At 37.0% G+C, this 13696-nt stretch overlaps 1 protein-coding gene across 5 annotated transcripts in view; it reads right to left on the bottom strand.

The window, feature by feature from the left end:
- The window catches only part of DLC1 (DLC1 Rho GTPase activating protein), a 333929-nt gene that overhangs the window by 42791 nt on the left and 277442 nt on the right, over positions 1-13696 (bottom strand). The window lies entirely within an intron of this gene.

Below are 13696 nucleotides of genomic sequence, written 5' to 3'. Positions count from 1 at the left end.
GAAGAAAGGACAAACGTCCCTCCCCTCCTAGTGGGGACCAGGTACAATAAACAAAATAGACAAGTGAAATACATATGGTCGTGTCTTAGATGGAGATACCTAAAGTGGGGCAGGTGACAGGGAAGAGGAGGGCAGAATCCGTTTTTAAATCGTGTTATGCAAACAGAAGAATTTAGCCTCTCTTAATGATCATGTAAAATGTATTGATTTCATACCCATGTGTTAGTTTACATACACCAGACTCTTTGTCACCTCAGTTTTCCAAAAACAAAATAAAAATGCTAACTCCACCACTGGCTCTCTAATTTACCCAAAACAGAATTTGACTCTCAAGAGTGTCATCTCACACCTGAGGCTCTGCTATTTAAGAGAGATTCCCAGGGCTTTTACCTACTTACAAGTGCTGGGGGCACACAGGTAAGAAGGGCATGCCAGCCTCTGCCTGCAGGATGTTTAGTTTGGTGAGGAGGCAACACGGTGCGGATGGAACAGGGATGCTGTGAGCACCCAGGAAGTGGTGACCTGACCTAGCCCAAGAGGACAGGAGGCCTCGGCCCTCTAGGTCTGGCTGGATCCTGGAGGAACTGTCAAAATGCTCGCAGTTGCCAGCAAGGAGTGTGAATCAAAGGGAGGCTGGAAAAGGGCAGGCGAGGACTCTCACTTCCCTCCCTGCCTGACTGTGTTGACTGTTTTATCCTTAACAGTGATGAAACAGTGAGAAGCCATTTTCATGGACAAAGGTATCAGGTGAATAGATCTGCATTTTGAAAAGATCACTCAGGTTGCAGTGTGTACTTCAAACTTAGAAAATAGGAATATACCTCCTACACATTCTGATTTCCCTTATTTATTTAAAATGCAAACTTAAAAATATAGATATTCTTAGCATTTCCTCCAAAGCATATAGATTCTGAGAATAAGTTCTTAATGTGTATTGTTAGCTAGGTGAAGCTATATTTTAATTAGGCTTCCAGGAGTCTGTGTAATCCTGAGATATTACCCCCCCCCCCCCACAGTATTCATTTTTCCAGAATAATGCATGCTAATCTTGTTGTCTCTTCTTGTTCCAGCCCCATTCCTGTCTCCTTCATTATTGATGTTGTCATCTCTGGATCCTCTCTAAGTTCATTACATCTCCCTGGAGATTTCTGTTGTGTGGATTGCTCATCATCTAATAAGACTAACAACTCTAACAGCATTTTCCTTGGTGATGTATTGGTTTGCAGTTCACTGAATCTCATCCTCTTCCTCCATTCTTTGGCTTACTGACACAGCCTGTGTCCTTGGCCAAACCTCAGTTTTCATAGTTTTAATTCTTACGCCTGTTAGCAATGGCCATACTACATTTTGAAGGCTGCTGTACTTGCAGAATATTGGTTAAAGCAGGACTTTGGAGCAGGCTACTTACTAGCTGTGATGAGCACATGATGTAGCCTCTCAAACTTTCTTCATCTTTAAAAAAGGTGGTTTAAATAATGCATATCTCATGGGGTTTTTAATGAGGATTGAATGAGCTAATGCACACAAGTGCCTAGCCCATAATAAGCACTCATTAAAAGTAGCCATTACTGCTATATATTACTAAGTGGGTGCATCAACAGAAGCAAACGATTCCTATTTAAATAATCATCCAGGAGAAGATTAAAACAAAACAAAACAAGACTTTGACCTTAACCTTTGTGAGTCTGGGGAGCCTTTACAAACAGGGGCAGGGAGGAGTGAAGTCATCAAGAGTATCAACCAACATGGTGCATTAGCAGATGAAAGAGGGTCCCCGAGACAGACCGGAGTCCTTCCTCTTCATTTAACCTTCAACTCGTCATCCAGGGCTTCATCTTTCTCTCACAGGCAGGTGACGTTAGCCTGGGCTTGTTAGCTGCTGTGCATTAAGTGAGATCTGGGTATCGAAACGCTGGACTCTAAAAGGCAGCAATCAGTGTGGCCCTTTTCCCCGCCAGCAGTCTTTGGTCCCCCAAAACCCCTTCAATATGGGAGAATAAAAACCACCCCAAATTGCATCAGGCCTTGTTGCTATGAAAAGATCTGACACAGGCCCTGTGCTGTTTACTTCCTGCCACACTCTTGCCCGTTTCCACGCTCTTTCTGGAAGCTTTGCGCAGGGGTATCTAAAGCCTGTCTATTTGGATGTTTTCATATTCAACTGTGGTACTTACTAAGGCAAAAAAGATCACATAGCTAACTCCCCAACCGCACAGAAGGCAGAGTGGTTAAGCTCAGATAGGCTACTCTCTGGTTCCTACTCTATTTTAATGACTGCTATTACATATCAGTGATACTGGCCAAGGATATCAAAGTGCATTTTTTTTTCCCACACACACAAAAGAGTAAAACTCCAGTGTCTACAAGCACTCAAGCAGGTGATGCTGATGAGGAAAGCAAGGCACAGTGGGATGGCGAGGACTGGGGAGCCAGAACCCCTCCAAGCGGGAAGTCAAGTCAGGCTCACCTGATTATAGGCATGTGTCAACACAGCAAGCCGTTGTTCTGGGTTCAAAGATTTTTCAAAGGACCCTAGATTTCTATATTTTTACATTGACCCTCCCAATTTTTAGATGCTGGCAACTAATTAAAAAAGAATTTAAACCCATTCCAAGTAATTTCAACTTTGGGCCCTATTTAGCCCCAGGGCAGTGAGTTGAAACCTCTGCTCTAGTGATATGAGCCAAGCAATCTCTTTGGAAATTTATTTCTCTCCCACAGGAACCAAAAGACTCCTGCACCAGGAAAATGTTGTAATATGATTTGTGTTCAATGGCGCATTGTGAAATCAGTGCGGCGAATAATTTTTATTTGTAATGTTCAGAAGAAATAGGACAAATAGAAAGTTTTGAGAACAATTTTTAAACAATATTCAATTAAGAGAAATAATTAAATTTGAAATGTAATGGTTGTCCTCAAAACATTAGTTTATGTTTAAGCTCCAGTGACTCAAATCTGGATTCTACCCTCTTTGTCTACCATGGTATCTAGTCTTTTCAGAAATGTTTAAAACCTAAATGTTGGGGGTGTGGGATGGGAAAAGAGGAGAAAAAGAGAGGCCTTAAGCCATAAAATAAATCTGTTCCCTTTTCATTTTACCTAGGTTAGCTTTCTTGTTTGGTCTGAACTTTTTTGATTACATCTTTTAAGTTTAAAATATGAGAAAGGTTAACTAGTCTTCCAGTGATATTTTTAGTTAAGAGGGGAGGAGTCCCTTGTCGCTATATAAATGTGATATAAATTGGCTTTTTGGATAATCACTTATGCCCCAAATATGAACCTGCCTGGCATAGAACTTTTATCATTCAACAGTTATTCATCAAGCACTAGAAAAGGCAGTGTGTTGGTGAAACAAAAATGAACAAGAATAAATAAGTCCTGGGAATGTAATGTACAGAGGGGTGACTACAGTTAATCAAACTGTATTGTATAATTGAAAGCTGCTAAGAAAGCAGATCTTAAAAGTTCTCGCACAAGAAAAAAATATGTAACTATGTGTGGGGATGGATGTTAACTAGACTTACTGTGGTGATCATTTTGCAATATATACATATATTGAACCATTGCATTTTATACTTGAAACTAATGCAATGTTACATATCAATTATATATCAATAAAAAAAGTACTTCAGTAAATGACAAAAAAAAAATGCAGAGAAAACTTGGAAGAAAAAGCTCTTAGATGGAAAGCAGCCACAGACACAGTTTTGGAATATTCAGTAGAGGGTTTGAACATACTGAAATCTCAGTCTTGATTTACTAAATCAATGATCATGCTTTCATGAGATAATTACAGTATGTATGGTAGTCTCCTTTTAAAGGCTATTTGATTTAACAGCTTGGACAGCTGATTAGCCCCAGGCCTTATTGCTCAAAATGACACAGAAGTGACTTCAGGCGAGCTGGCCCCTAAGCCTCGTTTCTGCAGTCCTAACTTCCGTTTCATCTCCACCAGTGACTGCTCTGCTTCTTTCCTGTGGCCTCTGATGACACACAAATAAAGCCGGTGAAAAGTAAAAATTGCGATCATTTTTCACTCCAAGAAAGCCTGGGCCCCTTTCCCACTGGATCAGCCACTTTCAATGGCATGCTTTGATTCGTTGTCTCTTAGGACATTATCTTCTATATATAAAATATATATAGGTAAAATAGTTATTTTTTGAGCTTGTAGCACACAATTCATTGAAAGCTGAGAGTGGATAACATTATCTTACAAGTTCTAGTAATATTTAATGTCTTGCTTTTTTATTTAAATTTTTGACTATAAACTACGTGTTGTAGACAAAAGACAAATACGACATGATTTCACTTATATGTGGAATCCAACAAAACAGAAACAGACTCATAAATACAGAGAACAAACTGATAGTTTTTGCCAGAGGGGAAGGAGGTGGAAGGATGGACAAAGTAGGTGTAGGGGATTAAGAAGTACGATCTTCCAGTTATAAAATGAATAGATTATGGGGATATAATGTACAGCATAGGGAATACAGCCAATAATATTGTAGCAATTTTTATGGTGACAAATGGTCACTAGACTTACTATGGTGACCATTTCATAATGTAGATAAATACTAATCACTATGCTGTACACCTGAAACTAATACAATATTATTTTTCTCCAATTAAAAAAAACAAAATATTCATTGCTAAAAGTTTAGAAAATCTGGAAAAGCATAAAGAAAAACATAAAACCTTTTCATAAGCACACTATCAGAGATGATTGTAGACATATTACATTTTCAAGTCTATCCTTCCCATTCAGTTTTTTAATCACAGATACTTTATTGCACAAAACTGGAATCACAGTGTATATATTCTTTTGTAAATCTTATTTCACTTTATATGCCTGAAGAATATGATTTTTTATAGTTGTCTCATATTCCATCTTATAGATACACCATGAGTTATTTAATCAGTGTTGAGCTTTGGTTAAAAAATTTCACCATTTCTCTATAATGAGCATTCTTATATAATAAATTTTAAAGATATATTTTGATTTAAGCGGTCGAAGGGTATGAGGACATACAATATACTTATTTCTAAACTGTCATCCAGCAAGTTTGCAGCCATTCTACATTTTCATAGTGTTTGAATGTACCCATTTCTCTTCACATTGAGTACTGCTAGCATTATAATTTCCATTTCTATTGCTAATATAAAAAGCAAAAATATTATCTCATTACTGCCAAAGTCTACATTTGTTTGCATACTATACTGGTTGAACTTTTTTTATTGTAGTGAAATACACAAAACAGAAAATTTACCATTTCACCAATTTTTAAATGTATGATTCAGTGGCATTAAGTTCATTCACACTGTTGTGCAACCATCACCACTACCGGTCTCCAGAATGTTTCCATCTTCCCCAACTGAAGCCCTGTGTTTACCAGTAATTCCCCCTTCCCCCCTCAGCACCTTGTAACCACTGTTCTTACTGTCTCTAGGAATTTGACTATTCCAAGTGCCTCATATAAGTGGAATCATATAGTATTTGTCCTTTTATGTGGGTCCTTTTGTTATACTGGTTGCATATTTTCATCTTATTAACCAGTTGTATTTAAAAAAACTGCCTACTTAATCTGATAGCTCCTTTTTTAAATGATGCATTTTGTCTTTTCTTAGTGATTTTTTATATACTAGGGATATTAACTGTCACTTATTATGAAAATATTTTTACTAGTTTGTCATCTGCCTTATGAACTTGTTTACTTATGCTATTAAAAATTAGTAAGATTCAAACACGATTCAAAGGTCTTACTTATTTGTTCTTTTCAATTATTAACTAGGAGTTTACGTAAGTAGTTTTCCCTATACAGTTTGAAGCCAGAAATGCTAAGACACAAAATCAATTTACAAAACAAGGTCACTTAACCGTGTGGGATTTTTTGCCTTATTTTAGCTAGAGGTCCCATTAATTACTCAAAGAAATATTCTATTTGTCTTACTTGATTTTTTTCTCCCCTACCAACGCATATAGATGCCTTTCACCTTGTGGCAAAACATTTTTTTTTGGAATTGCTCTCCACCACTTGTTTAAAAGAGCCATTTATGTGGTTTCTCCTAAACTCTGACATTTAAATCAATATCCAGATGTTGTTCTAAAGCATCTGCTCAAAGAAAATTTTCTACCATAGCTTTGAAAATCTGAGTGAAATCACTCAATGAGTTTGTTTCTACTAAAGGAGATGTTTTATATTCATTTGTGTTGTAACGTGTTGCTGTTCTTCATAGTAGATTGGGTCCCAACACAAAGGTACTAGGGCATGGGTTAGGACAACTGCCTGAAAAGATACATAGCTCTTTTTCTTAGCTGCTAACTACAGCATGTTGGCCATTAGAGTGTTATTTCTGGAAACCCCTACGCAGCTCCAGATCATTAACTTACTTTAATAGTCAAGAGGAGAAGGGAGTTGCAGTGTGTCGTCAAGCTTGGCTTCTCATGCATAACCAACTTAGTCAATTATCTCTTACAGGTTCAGTTGAATTAAACTGTATTTTGGGAAAGTGCAAGGCAACAGATTATATATTTTTAATAGTGTACCTGGCAATTAGAATCATGAATTGCAAAAGACTGATATTTGAAGATTTCTCGGGGGTGAACAGACTAGATTGGATCTCTCCTATACAAACATTCTATTGTTGGACAAAAAGCGATTTCTGTACTAATTGTTGTCATCTTTTTGATGGATCAATAAAACAAATATATAAAAAAGGAGAAAAAATAATTAGAAAATCCCGCTGATTTTCATAACTGAGTTCTCTGATTCTGAAAAAGAAAAATGAATCTGTGAAGGTCCGTAAGTCCATGCATGTGTAGAGGAAACAGATCTGATATAAATCGAGTTTCTGATTTTTAGAATGGACTGCTTCTTTCATTATTTGTGTGATTTATTCACACTCTCACTAAGAGTAGTTTTCTACTTTTCATACACTTAATCTCCCTTCTAAGTTTATTCTCTTATTTATATATCCCTCCCAAGAAACTCTTCATGATCATTAGAAAAGAATACTCAACCATCCTCCCAAAGTATTACTGACAGAACACTTTGGACCCAAGCTTTTCCTTGCATTCACACAAACACTTTTAAAACAACTACCAAACTAATAAAAAGGTGACAATATGCATGCTGGCTGTCTTGTCCTCTTCTACTACAACCTTCTATATCTGAACCATTACGTAGTCTGTCTGGCATGTACCAACACTCTACTTTAGATAGGGCTCTTAAATATAAATTTTATTTCCCATAACATTAAATAATTGAACAAAATATTTTATTTTCTTCTTATCTTTTTATTTTCTCACCTCCCTTCTCCTACCTCCCAAATGCATTTTTTGCCTCTTATATTGAAGCAATTTTATATTCTAGAAAAGGTAAAACTGTAGAGATAGTAAAAAGATAAACGATTTCTAGGGGTTAGGAGGGAGGGAGGAATGAATATGTGGAGCACAGTGAAAATACTCTGTATGAAAGTATAATGGTGGATATATGCCATTATTCATTTGTCCAGACCCATAGAATGTACAGCACCAAGATGAGCCCTAATGCAAACTATGGACTGGGTGACAATGATATGTCAATGTATGTTCATCAACTGTAACAAATGTGCCACTCTGGTGGGTGATGTTTATAATGGAGGAGGCTGTGCATATGGGGGGTCAAGGGTTATATGGGAAACACCTGTACCTTTCTCTTAATTTTGCTGTGCCCTTAAATCTCCTAGAAAATATAAAGTCTATTTAAAAAAATGAGAGAGAGGGTTTAGAACTTGGAATATCAAATGGTAAGATCAAACATAAATGTTCTCGTGTCCCAGAAGGAGTCAATATAGAATAAGGAGCAAAGAGGCAACATTTGAGTTCATGGTGGCTGAGGAGGTTTCAGAACTGATGAAAGACATGAATCCACAAGCATAGGCAGCACGAAGTATACCAAGCAGAATAAACAGAAAGAAATCCACACTTAGGTATTTGGCTTACCTGCAGAGTACTTTAAAAAGAAAAGGAATCCTAAAATCACTAGAGCAAGAAGAGAGGTCAACAGCGAAAAATAGCATTTTGATTAATGGCATAATTCTCAAGAGCAAAAATATAAGCCAGAGAACACTGAGATATCTGCAAATTGAGAGAGCGAGAGAGAGAAATTTTGAGTATGTGTCCAGAAAAACAAATGTTTGAGAGTGAAGGTGAAAGATATTTTCAGATAAATAAGAATAGAGGGAGCTAACAAACAATACCATTGTACAATTGGAGATTTTGAAGAATGTACTTAAAGAAAAGGGAACATGACCTCAAAGGTCTGAGATTCAAGAATGAATGGAGAGCAAAGAAACTGGTAAAATGCAGGTAAGTTGCAGGGAAAAAAGTCTATGGAAAACAGAAATATTAAGAACAGGTCTAATTTGCTGGGTTTAAACCACAGAGACAATAATTAGGAGTGAGTAATTGGAGTAGAGTATTCTAAGGCCTTTATATTTATTTGTTGAGTATGCATAACAAAATTTCAATAATAATTTCTAAAAGAACAGAAATAACGTATTACTTCTAAATTAGCATGGGGAAAACTGGAATAAGAAAACAAAGAGATTGAAAATTTTGGGTGCAGAAAGGGAAGAGGATAAAGGCATAGCAGAGAGCAGGTCAAATTAAAAAACACAGAAAAAAGGGACATACAAGTCAAAATAGATCAGTATTTATCATTAATAATGATACATATAAATGGTCACAAGTTGCCACTTAATAGCTGGAACTGATAGATTCTATTGGTCTCCAATAAAAATAAAAATAGAAATCCAGCTATATATTGTTTACTTATGCTACATAAAAACATTCGGATCTGGAAAGGTAGAAAGTCAAAGGTGAGAGAAGATACACTAGGCAAATATTAAGCAAAAGAAAATTAGGGTAGCTACAGAGATAGAAATAAAAGGCTTTAATTCAGAGAGGACTGTAAGTGGTGAGAAGGCTTACTCCATATAACACTAAACCGTTCATTTTATGAGGAAAACAAAACGATGCTGAAGCCTATCCCTTTCCTTTAATTTTCCCACAATTCCAAAACAGTGCAACTCAGTTGCCTCGTTATATTCTGAGCACTAATAACATGCTCATTTCTTATTCCCAGAACTCTCTCTGAGACAGTCGCTTTCCTAGGGAAACTCTCTGTCTTAACTCTCTGTCATGCTCAGCCCTTCACTGAGGCAATGCCCTGCTCACCGTCAATTCACCTAATCTTAACATGTGTCCTCTCTCCGTCTGCTCCTCACCTCATTCAGCAAGTCTGATCCAGGTCCTTCTTGCTGGCTGTACACAGGCCCACCTGAACCTCCACTCTTCCCAGACAATCAGAGACAACATTAATATTTCTCAATCTCTCTTTAATCGCTGATTACTTTTCCCTCCTTTCAGGAAGGCAAAGAGATTCCGTATGCGCAGCCAGCCTTTCCACCAGTCGGAAGAACATCTGTATGTACATCGGAAGGAATGAGATACAAGCAAACCTAAGTCCCAGCTCCCTGGGGCTGCAAGAAAACAGGTGATTTGGAAACAAAAGACTCCATTAACAGCCACCAGGGTCGCTGGGCCTCTTGTTTGCACTTGGTTTGGGAAGTCTTGCCTAGGTGAATTACTCTCCAAGTCTCCAATGGAGACTTCATTCTGCTGGTAACCTCAACACTTGTTTATAGAGCTCTGCCAGAGCGTATAACAGGCATTTCCCAAGACCTGCCAGCTCTGGGCCCGTGTTAAATCAGCCATTTGTCTCTGAAGGGTGTAGTATCGCCCATAAAACCAACCCCACCTGAATGTCTTTTGAGGTCTGGGATGTACAGATGTACCTGTGTGTGAAGGCAGACACCCCGTCTGCCCCCCGGGCAGCTGAGGAGGAACATGGGAGACCCAGGAAGACAGGGCTATGGGCTGGGTTGGGGAAACTTTTATATATATAACACTTCTTTTATTACATGCGTCTATTTTTTAATAACCTTTTTGTAATTAGAAAAAGTTTATGAGTGTTTTCTTCTCAAATTCGTCTCACTTTTAATGTAGTCAAGGAGTCAAAACCCAGGCGAGCTGACAGAATAAGAATTGTAATGGCTTGCCCAGAAGGCTCAACCCTTCCTTTAAAGGCATATTTTTTTTCTTCTTACTACATTAGGCAGTGATTGGGAGGACGGTCACTAATAATAAGGGTTTCATTGTCTCTTTTTTTCCTCATCACTGATCCTCTAATTACTCACTATCCTGCACTTCACAAGGAGCTCTGGAGGAGCCGTGGGGTGGAGCCCCGATCGCGGGGCTTACTGGGACAGACGTGGGGTTGTGAGACACAGGACTGGCTGTAAAAGAAAGGGGCTCGGATGGCTTTAATATCCTGTTAGACAGAAGCATGACAGATTAGTGGGGGACTCCTTCCTTCTCAGGAAACCAGGCCTCTGGCTACAGCTTTGTCTTTAGCTCAGTCTTAGATCTTTATAAACACCTTCCCCCTGAACTTTAAAGGACCCATGCTTTTCAGCAATAGTTTAATGTGCATGAAACAAAAACTCAGATAAAGGGTTCAAATTTATAATCTCACTGAAGGGTCTGATTTCTCAAGATGCTTTCTACAAACTCCAGCTTCACAACCAAGGAAATATTTCAACAGAGGACTTTTTTTTTGCCAGAGAAAACACCAGCCTTAAAAAAATGCATGAGCCTTTAGACATAGTATTGAATCTCACTGTTTTAAAGAAATACAACTACTGGCTACACTCCATTAGCAACTACAGGTTGTAGTCAAGGCCCTCAGTAAGGGCCTTGGGTAAGAGATGTCTAACAGTGCAGAAGGGTGGTCGGGAGGCAATAATTCAGAATTATAGGGATTGAACCATACGATGGTGAAATATTTGCAGAAGATGAATTATAGAGAGGGGAATGTGAATCCTTATAAAACATGGATAAAGGTCTATGGCAGAGAGATGTCTGAAGAAAGTGGATACAAAAGAAGACTCAAATACATAAGAATGCATGTGATATTTACTTGGGAAGACTCCATATTTACATGTCAGTTCTCTCTTAATTAATCTTTCCATTTAACAAAATACCAATAAAAGCAACCACAGTATGTTTTAAGAGTAATGACCACTAAAATGTATTGAGTACTACTTATGTCATGTCATACACTTTGAGTGTTTTCATCTCTTAATTCCCACAATAATATTATGATTATTCATATCCCCATGTTATAAATGAGGAATTTAAGCAGAGTTGAAGCAAATTGCCTAAGGTCACACAGCCAGTAAATGGCAGAAGAGAGATTCGAACCCAAGGATTTAGAGTCTAGAGCTTAAGCATTATCTGTATTTTCAAGTCAGTGGAACTGAATTGTTGTCTAGACATTGACTCAAATAAAGGAATTAAGATCTTATTAAATGTAGCACTGCATATATGGGAAGGAAGAGATAGATGATTACTCAATACTCAATAGCCATCGGGAAATGATGAACCCTAGCCCACTCTGCACTAAAGTATTTTTCATGTGTATCAAAGATTAAAGAGTATAAAATGAAACAAACACCATCTAAACAAACCCTGGGTAACTGAATGACAGGTGTTGGAAAGACACTTACTTTTTACACTATTTGCGTTTACTGTCTCTTAAAATTATTTTAAAAGAAAAAGAAAAGAAGGTGGTAGAGCTGCCTATACTGTGTGGTGTGTTTGTGTGTGTGGGGTGTGTGTATGTGCATGTGTGTATTACGAACATATGTTCATGCCATTCAGACCTGTTCCTGAAGGACCAGATCTCCAGGGGTTAACTAACCCAGAAAAGTGTGGCTGTCCATTTCTATGTGGTATTATTGATGGTTCACTTTTTATAGTCTCTTACTAACTGAGCAGTATGAACATCCCCACCAGGTTCATAAATATTGTGGCTGAGTTGTTTTGAGTGAAAAGACTATGCTAGAATCTGAGGTATGCTTTGTGGGGCAGAGGCTGAGCTTTTGGAGAAGTTCAGTGCCTCTAAAAAGTGGCAATTATGCCAGATTTTCTGAAGTTTACACATCCTGGTCCTTAAGAAGTGTTCTGAAATGGCATAGAAGATAGCAGACAGTTATCATCAAGATTGACAAGTTTGTATCCTTTTCCTGACAGGTACAAATCATTCGTTCAGGTTCACTGCAAGGTTTTGGATAGAACCCAGTAATTCTGAGTTTATAAATACGTATCCAAAAGAAAGGATTCAATATATTTGATTAGTTTCAACAATATCTCCAATAAGCTTTAACTAAAGTATCTTCGTTCAGTGAAGTTTCAGATTATTCTTAGTAAATAAAGCAAGGGTTTTAGGTTCAATGGACTATTGGGGCTACTGTTGGAAGTAAGTCAAACTATACCCAGTCATATATATCAGGGTTTAGAAATCTGACTGATTTGATATGAATATTCTATTTTCATAATGTTTAAGAAATGGCCATATGCAACCACCTGGCACTTCATCAATTATCTGAGAAGCTGATGTCATTTTTGCCTTGGGGAATTAACTGGTGAGAGGAATTCATTTTAAGCTTATGATTTAATAAAGCTTGGTAATATTTTGCCCTATACAGTTTTAGGCATATTGCTTCCCTGTATGTCACCTCTGTACAATTTTCCCGCTCTAGACAATGTTCTATTCTCTGCTTTAAATTTTTAAAATTCATTCTTTATGTTACAGAGTATGTTACACAGTAACCTATCTAGTGTAGAAAAAATAGATAATACAGATGCTCAAGGAAGAAAAAAAGAGAAACCATTTTACCTTCCATCAAGAAAAAAGCCCTATTAATATTTTGATATGTAGATAGGGAACCTTATTATATTAATCACTGTTTTTTACAAATTTAAAAAATATATACCTAGAATATACATACTCACATTTAGAAAATGAAACAGAGAATTTAATGGAATTTAGTGAACTCAAAAGTGAAACTCTCCCACCCATTCAGATAGCTAGTTTGATTATTCAAATTATTTATATCTATGTAAACTGTTCTACAATTTGCTTTAAAAATATATAGAATGTAATGTCTTCATGTCAACGTAAATAGAGGTACCCAATTTTTAAAAAAGCTTGAACAGAATTCTGTTATATGGCTAAATACCCAAATTTATTGAATGAACCCTCTGCTGCCGGACATCTATAATGTATCCAGGCTTTACTGCTATAACCGCTTCAGTGAATATCCTGGCACCTGCAGGCTTTGCAGGATAAGCACATGATAAAACCACCTCCTTCAAAAAACAAACTAAAAGAAAAGGAGTTTATTTTTGTTGGGCATCAACATTTTGAGTCTTTGAATCTTAAATACTGTAATTACAGGGAACGTTCTAGTTTGTCATTTTTTTTAGATTTTAAACTTTTAATTTACTTATCCTTTATAGAAAAAGCATATTCACCAAAATCAAATGTTTTCAATGCCTCGGGAAGTTCACTAATAAAATACTAAGATATATACTTCAAGTTAAATAAAACTTAAACATTCTAACAGCTGTTTTATAAGCCCTCATATATTTTTAAATTATATTATTTACTATATTAATTTTTAATTTGAAGGCCCTTATTGTGACTTTGTCAAAAACCTTGCTACTTTAGAGTCACCCCCAAATTGAGGTCTCCTGGTAAATAATACTTATTGATGGAAACACAATAAAGATATCATTGAAGAAGTCACA

This window comes from Manis pentadactyla, chromosome 7, assembly GCF_030020395.1.
Source record: "Manis pentadactyla isolate mManPen7 chromosome 7, mManPen7.hap1, whole genome shotgun sequence".
NCBI lineage: Eukaryota > Metazoa > Chordata > Mammalia > Pholidota > Manidae > Manis > Manis pentadactyla.
The sequence above is the reverse complement of the archived record's forward strand: the minus strand, read 5'-3'. Positions and strand labels throughout refer to the sequence as shown.